Source organism: Rutidosis leptorrhynchoides, chromosome 10 (assembly GCF_046630445.1).
Source record: "Rutidosis leptorrhynchoides isolate AG116_Rl617_1_P2 chromosome 10, CSIRO_AGI_Rlap_v1, whole genome shotgun sequence".
Classification (NCBI taxonomy): domain Eukaryota; kingdom Viridiplantae; phylum Streptophyta; class Magnoliopsida; order Asterales; family Asteraceae; genus Rutidosis; species Rutidosis leptorrhynchoides.
Window position 1 is genome coordinate 167,328,310 of NC_092342.1, and position 9,416 is coordinate 167,337,725.

Below are 9,416 nucleotides of genomic sequence, written 5' to 3' on the forward strand. Positions count from 1 at the left end.
CAACCTCACAATTGAGAATCCGGAGGATATTCAGGGACAATTCAGAGATCCTGAACCATTAATCTTTCCTCCGGAACCACCAATCATTCATACAGAGATTGTCGAGGAACAACCAATTAAATCAGAATCCTATAGTGATTCAGATTTAAGAAATTCAATCATGGAAAATCTGGAACCTCTAAGTATGGAAGACCGAATGAGAGCTAAACGCACTGGCCAAGGTCACGCAATTACTCAACCTGACATTAATGCGCCATATTATGAAATCAAGGGACAAATTCTACACATGGTAACTAATCAATGCCAATTTAGTGGTGGACCGAAGGAAGATCCAAAGGAACATCTTCGTACCTTTAATAGGATCTGTACTCTATTTAAAATAAGAGAAGTTAAGGATGAACAGATATATCTCATGTTATTTCCCTGGACTTTAAAGGGAGAAGCCAAAGATTGGTTGGAATCATTACCTGAAGGGGCGATTGATACATGGGATGTTTTAGTTGAAACATTTCTTAAACAATTCTTTCCGGCATCTAAAGCCGTGAGACTTCAAGGAGAAATTGTTACGTTCACACAAAAGCCAAACGAAACTCTATACGAAGCGTGGACAAGATTTGGAAAGTTATTAAGAGGATGTCCGCAACATGGTTTAGACACCTGTCAAATAGTACAAATATTCTACCAAGGATGCGACATCACTACAAGAAAAGACATCGATATAGCAGCTGGTTCCATTATGAAGAAAACAGCAACTGACGCTTACAAAATTATTGATAACACTGCTTCCCACTCACATGAGTGGCACCAAGAAAAAGATATCATTAGATCATCTAAAGTAGCTAGAGCCGATTCTAGCCATGACTTTGATTCCATTTCCGCAAAGATAGATGCTGTCGAGAGACGAATGGAAAAGATGACTAAAGATATTCACTCAATTAGTTGTGAGCAGTGTGGAGGACCACATTTAACAAAAGATTGTCTTAGTATTGAACTAACAATGGAACAAAGAGAGAATGTTTCATATCTAAACCAAAGGCCTGGAAATAATTATCAGAATAATTATCAACCGCCAAGACCAATCTACAATCAAAATCAGAACTATAACTTAAATGTTCCATACAACAAAAAACAAGGTCCTAGCAATCAACAAGTATCCAATAATACTTACAATCAACAAAGACCTATTTTTCAAAACAAACCACCACAAACCGATGATAAAAAGCCAAATTTAGAAGACATGATGTCGAAGCTAGTTGAATCTCAAACGCAGTTTTTCACATCTCAGAAACAAACCAATGAACAAAATGCTCAAGCATTTAGAAATCAACAAGTTTCTTTTCAAAATCTGGAACAAGAAGTAAGTAACCTAGCAAGGTTAATAGGTGAAAGAAAACCGGAAAGTTTACCTAGTGATACAAATGCTAACCCCCGGAATAAAACAGCTAAAGCCATTACCACAAGAAGTGGTGTTACACTTAAACCACCTAAAATGCCTGTAATTTCTGATGATGATGTTCCTACTCCATAAGAACCACAGTCTGAGCAAGATAAGGAAAAAGAACCGGTAGTTGAAAAGGTTAATGAAGATAACACAGTTAAGGCTAAACCTTAAGTTAAACCATACCAACCACCACTTACTTACCCAAGTAAAATGAGAAAAGAGAGACTTGAAGCTGAGCAATCCAAATTCTTGGATATGTTTAAACAAATAAATGTCAATCTTCCTTTCATTTATGTAATTTCAAGAATGCCTAGATATGCTAAATTTCTGAAAGATCTAATCACAAATAGAAAGAAAATGGAAGAACTATTGGCTGTTACTATGAATGCTAATTGTTCTGCAGTACTGTTGAATAAGATACCAGAAAAATTATCAGATCCAGGAAGTTTCACAATTCCATATTTTCTGGGTAGTCTTAGTTCAATAGAAGCAATGGCAGACTTAGGTGCTAATATAAATTTAATGCCGTATTCACTATACGCTAAACTAGACCTTGGAGAATTGAAACCAACACGAATAAGTATACAACTAGCCGATCAATCAGTAAAATATCCTAGAGGGATAATGGAGAATATGCTAGTTAAAGTTGGAACTTTAGTATTTCCAGTAGATTTTTTTATTCTGGACATGGAAGAAGATTCTCGAGTTCCTATCATATTAGGAAGACCATTCTTAAACACGGTCAAAGCAATAATAGACGTGTTTGGTAAGAAACTGACCCTAAGTATAGAGGACGAGAGTGTTACTTTTTCAGTTGATAGAGCCATGCAACAACCGCAATCTGCAGATGATACATGTTATTATATTCAAACTATAGAATCACATGCAGAATTGTTAGAAGAATTTCCAGAATTACAAGGAACGTGAGAATGTTCTTTAGGAGAAAGTACTAAACCAATTGATGATACTGAAATGTTAGCTACACTTATGGCTATTGGATATGAACCAACAACATAAGAAATTCAAATGCTAAAAGAGGAAGACATATATCGATATAAATCATCGATAGAAGAACCATCGACATTAGAGTTAAAGCCACTTCCAAATCATTTGGAATATGCTTATTTACATGGTGAATCTGAATTACCTGTAATAATATCGTCTTCTCTTACTGAAAATGAAAAATCTCAACTCATTTCTGTAGTGACCCGAACTTTTCCATGTTTATATATATTAATTGAGATTGATATTTACATGATTAAATGTTTCCAACATGTTAAGCAATCAAACTTGTTAAGACTTGATTAATTGAAATATGTTTCATATAGACAATTGACCACCCAAGTTGACCGGTGATTCACGAACGTTAAAACTTGTAAAAACTATATGATGACATATATATGGATATATATATAGTTAACATGATACTATGATAAGTAAACATATCATTAAGTATATTAACAATGAACTACATATGTAAAAACAAGACTACTAACTTAATGATTTTTAAACGAGACATATATGTAACGATTATCGTTGTAAAGACATTTAATGTATATATATCATATTAAGAGATATTCATACATGATAATATCATGATAATATAATAATTTAAAATCTCATTTGATATTATAAACATTGGGTTAACAACATTTAACAAGATCGTTAACCTAAAGGTTTCAAAACAACACTTACATATAACGACTAACGATGACTTAACGACTCAGTTAAAATGTATATACATGTAGTGTTTTAATATGTATTTATACACTTTTGAAAGACTTCAATACACTTATCAAAATACTTCTACTTAACAAAAATACTTACAATTACATCCTCGTTCAGTTTCATCAACAATTCTACTCGTATGCACCCGCATTCATACTTGTACAATACACAGCTTTTAGATGTATGTACTATTGGTATATACACTCCAATGATCAGCTCTTAGCAGCCCATGTGAGTCACCTAACACATGTGAGAACCATCATTTGGCAACTAGCATGAAATATCTCATAAGATTACAAAAATATGAGTAATCATTCATGACTTATTTACATGAAAACAAAATTACATATCCTTTATATCTAATCCATACACCAATGACCAAAAACACCTACAAATACTTTCATTCTTCAATTTTCTTCATCTAATTGATCTCTCTCAAGTTCTATCTTCAAGTTCTAAGTGTTCTTCATATATTCTACAAGTTCTAGTTACATAAAATCAAGAATACTTTCAAGTTTGCTAGCTCACTTCCAATCTTGTAAGGTGATCATCCAACCTCAAGAAATCTTTATTTATTACAGTAGATTATCATTCTAATACAAGGTAATAATCATATTCAAACTTTGGTTCAATTTCTATAACTATAACAATCTTATTTCAAGTGATGATCTTACTTGAACTTGTTTTCGTGTCATGATTCTGCTTCAAGAACTTCGAGCCATCCAAGGATCCGTTGAAGCTAGATCCATTTTTCTCTTTTCCAGTAGGTTTATCCAAGGAACTTAAGGTAGTAATGATGTTCATAACATCATTCGATTCATACATATAAAGCTATCTTATTCGAAGGTTTAAACTTGTAATCACTAGACCATAGTTTAGTTAATTCTAAACTTGTTCGCAAACAAAAGTTAATCCTTCTAACTTGACTTTTAAAATCAACTAAACACATGTTCTATATCTATATGATATGCTAACTTAATGATTTAAAACCTGGAAACACGAAAAACACCGTAAAACCGGATTTACGCCGTCGTAGTAACACCGCGGGCTGTTTTGGGTTAGTTAATTAAAAACTATGATAAACTTTGATTTAAAAGTTGTTATTCTGAGAAAATGATTTTTATTATGAACATGAAACTATATCCAAAAATTATGGTTAAACTCAAAGTGGAAGTATGTTTTCTAAAATGGTCATCTAGACGTCGTTCTTTCGACTGAAATGACTACCTTTACAAAAATGACTTGTAACTTATTTTTCCGACTATAAACCTATACTTTTTCTGTTTAGATTCATAAAATAGAGTTCAATATGAAACCATAGCAATTTGATTCACTCAAAACGGATTTAAAATGAAGAAGTTATGGGTAAAACAAGATTGGATAATTTTTCTCATTTTAGCTACGTGAAAATTGGTAACAAATCTATTCCAACCATAACTTAATCAACTTGTATTGTATATTATGTAATCTTGAGATACCATAGACACGTATACAATGTTTCGACCTATCATGTCGACACATCTATATATATTTCAGAACAACCATAGACACTCTATATGTGAATGTTGGAGTTAGCTATACAGGGTTGAGGTTGATTTCAAAATATATATAGTTTGAGTTGTGATCAATACTGAGATATGTATACACTGGGTCGTGGATTGATTCAAGATAATATTTATCGATTTATTTCTGTACATCTAACTGTGGACAACTAGTTGTAGGTTACTAACGAGGACAGCTGACTTAATAAACTTAAAACATCAAAATATATTAAAAGTGTTGTAAATATATTTTGAACATACTTTGATATATATGTATATATTGTTATAGGTTCGTGAATCAACCAGTGGCCAAGTCTTACTTCCCGACGAAGTAAAAATCTGTGAAAGTGAGTTATAGTCCCACTTTTATAATCTAATATTTTTGGGATGAGAATACATGCAGGTTTTATAAATGATTTACAAAATAGACACAAGTACGTGAAACTACATTCTATGGTTGAATTATCGAAATCGAATATGCCCCTTTTTATTAAGTCTGGTAATCTAAGAATTAGGGAACAGACACCCTAATTGACGCGAATCCTAAAGATAGATCTATTGGGCCTAAAAAACCCCATCCAAAGTACCGGATGCTTTAGTACTTCGAAATTTATATCATATCCGAAGGGTGTCCCAGAATGATGGGGATATTCTTTTATATGCATCTTGTTAATGTCGGTTACCAGGTATTCACCATATGAATGATTTTTATCTCTATGTATGAGATGTGTATTGAAATATGAAATCTTGTGGTCTATTATTATGATTTGATATATATAGGTTAAACCTATAACTCACCAACATTTTTGTTGACGTTTTAAGCATGTTTATTCTCAGGTGATTATTAAGAGCTTCCGCTATCACATACTTAAATAAGGACGAGATTTGGAGTCCATACTTGTATGATATTGTGTAAAAACTGCATTCAAAAAACTTATTTTGTTGTAACATATTTGTATTGTAAACTATTATGTAATGGTCGTGTGTAAACAGGATATTTTAGATTATCATTATTTGATAATCTACGTAAAGCTTTTTAAATCTTTATTGATGAAATAAAAGTTATGGTTTGTTTTAAAATGAATGCAGTCTTTGAAAAACGTCTAATATAGAGGTCAAAACCTCGCAACGAAATCAATTAATATGGAACGTTTTTAATCAATAAGAACGGGACATTTCAGTTGGTATCCGAGCGTTGGTCTTAGAGAACCAGAAAATTTGCATTAGTGTGTCTTATCGAGTTTGTTAGGATGCATTAGTGAGTCTGGACTTCGACCGTGTTTTCTTTAAAAATGATTGCTTAACATTTTTGTTGGAAACTATATATTTTTAACATATGAATATTATGTGATATATTAATCTCTTAACGTGTTTGATATTATGTGATAGATGTCTACCTCTAGAACAAGTCCCATTGACTCACCTAATAATAATGAAGAGTCAAATGTAAATTGGAATGATTCGTAGACTGATTCACAAGTTCCCGAAGAGGAACCGGAAGAAGAGTCGGAACCGGAAGAAGAGTCGGAACCGGAAGAAGAATCGGAACCGGAAGAAGAATCAGAACCGGAAGAAGAAATAGAACCGGTGGGGGAAATAATAAAACGGTTAAGTAAAAGAGAATCCTCAACCAACCGACCAAGGTTAATTATGGTCAATGGTGTTTCCGCCAAGGAAGCAAAATATTGGGAGGATTACCAATTCTCCGATGAATCGGATTCCGACGAGAATTCCGATGATGTTATAGAAATTACCCCAACTGAATTTAAAAAGGCAAAAGAAAATAATAAGGGAAAGGGCATAAAAATAGAGAAATCTAATTCCAACCCCGATGAACTTTATATGTATCGTCAACCCCCGAAGTCCTTAAGTTGTAACAATGACCCGGGAACCTCTAAACCACCAGGTTTTTCTAAACCAATGTGGACAACGACGGCTCGTATTAGGGGAACATCATATATCCCTAGAAACTTGGCAAAACGAACCAAAACCGAACAAGAAGAAACGAGCGAGTCGGAATAAGATAGTTGTATTTGTGTGGTGTAATATATGTAATATAGTGTGCTTATGCTTTATGATATATGTAAAAATTTCTTGTATTAATAAGTATTTTTTTATGGATCTAACTCTTGTCTATTTTAAAGTATAAAAACACAAAATGGATAGACAACCCAATATTTTAAGAGACCTACCCGGAGACATGATTGATGAAATCTTGTCTAGAGTCGGTCAGAATTCCTCGGCACAACTATTTAAGGCGAGATCAGTTTGTAAGACATTTGAAGAACGTTCCAAGAATGCCTTGGTTTATAAAAGGGTTTTGTTCGAAAGATGGGGGATATCACATTGGGAAATCCATAAGTTACGATGTGTTTACTTTGACGCATATATTGCGGGGAACCCAAATGCTATTTTACGCAACGGGTTAAGAAATTATTTTGACTCAGTATATCCGAATATAGGACTTCGTGATTTTGAAAAAGCGGCTAACATGCAACATAAAGAAGCATGTTATGCTTACGGGTTAGTAATGTTCGCTTCTCACCAAAGTGAGAACAAGAACATCGGGCTACAACTAATAAACAAAACGTTCCCACAAGTGACGGAGTCAGTAATTGGGGTAAGAAATGAGGTTTTTAGATTGTTACGGGACTGTTGGACATTACGTAACCCTCATCCCTTTGACGACGTTACAACACGCTGTCTTATCAATGGCCATAACGGTTATGTTCCACAAGACCAAGGATGAGAAGTAGTCCTAGTAAAACCAGAATGCATGACTTGTTTCTGGACGTATGAATTACGTGTCTTTATTGCCTTTGCTGAACGACTTGTGTACTAGCTAGAATTATCTTCACAACTATCTTGTATCAAATTTATTGTGTGCTATATTTCATGCTATATGTAAAATAAGCGGTATTGTAATTTGTAAAATATTGTGTAAAAGTTTGAACGCGAAATATTATTACAATCAGTTTTTCATATAGAATTGTAGTAGTTGAATTGTATATTAGCTACTAAGTATGAACTTAACGGGTAGGTACTACCCGAATTTAAACTTATAAAACGCTAATATGAAGAAAAAGCTTTTATAAATGAGTTCATATTATGCTACGAAATACTATTAACTACTCTTAATATTCTGTATGATTAACTTGTTCCATTTGACTATTTTGAAGGAAATGGCACCGACTACTCGACATACCGTGAATATGAATGAAGAGGAATTCCGTACTTTTCTAGCTTTAAACATAGCCGCAGTACAGGCTGCGCTACATACCAACAATAACCTTGGATCTGGCAGTACAGGAAATCGTGTAGGATGCACCTACAAAGAATTCACTGCCTGCAAACCTTTGGAATTTGATGGAACGAAGGACCGATCGGATTGAAACGGTGGACCGAGAAGGTCGAATCAGTGTTTGCCATAAGTAAGTGTACTGAAGAGGATAAAGTGAAGTACGCTACGCATACCTTCACAGGTTCTGCGTTAACATGGTGGAATACCTATCTAGAGCAAGTGGGACAAGATGATGCGTACGCACTACCGTGGTCAGCATTCAAGCACTTGATGAACGAGAAGTACCGTCCCAGAACCGAGGTCAATAAGCTCAAGACAGAACTTAGAGGGTTACGAACCCAAGGATTTGATATTACCACGTACGAAAGACGATTCACAGAATTGTGCCTATTGTGTCCGGGAGCATTCGAAGATGAGGAAGAGAAGATCGACGCGTTTGTGAAAGGATTACCGGAAAGAATCCAAGAAGATATAAGTTCACACGAGCCCGCCTCCATACAACAGGCATGTAGAATGGCTCACAAACTAGTGAACCAGATTGAAGAAAGAATTAAAGAACAGACTGCTGAAGAGGCCAATGTGAAGCAAGTCAAAAGAAAGTGGGAGGAAAACGGTGATAAGAATCACCAATACAACAACAACAGCAATTACAACAATAATCGCAACAATTATCCCAACAATCGCAACATCAATCGCAACTACAACAAACGGCCCAACAACAACAACAACAACAACAACAACAAAAACAACAACAGAAACTACAACAATCATCCCAACAACAATAATAATCGCAACAACAACAACAATCAGAAGCAGCTATGCCAAAGGTGTGAAAAGTATCACTCGGGGTTCTGCACCAAATTTTGCAACAAGTGTAAAAGAAATGGTCATAGCGTGGCGAAGTGTGAGGTCTACGGACCAGGGGTTAATAGAACGAAAGGAACAAATGGTGTCGGAACGAGTAATGGCGGAGCAAGTAGTGTCGGAGCAAGTTATGCCAATGTAGTTTGTTATAAATGTGGAAAACCGGGCCACATTATTAGAAATTGCCCGAACCAGGAGAACACGAATGGACAAGGCCGCGAAAGAGTTTTCAATATTAATGCGGCAGAGGCACAGGAAGACCCGGAGCTTGTTACGGGTACGTTTCTTATTGACAATAAATCTGCTTACGTTTTATTTGATTCGGGTGCGGATAGAAGCTATATGAGTAGGGATTTTTGTGCTAAATTAAGTTGTCCATTGACGCCTTTGGATAGTAAATTTTTACTCGAATTAGCAAATGGTAAATTAATTTCAGCAGATAATATATGTCGGAATCGAGAAATTAAACTGGTTAGCGACACATTTAAGATTGATTTGATACCAGTAGAGTTAGGGAGTTTTGATGTGATAATTGGTATGG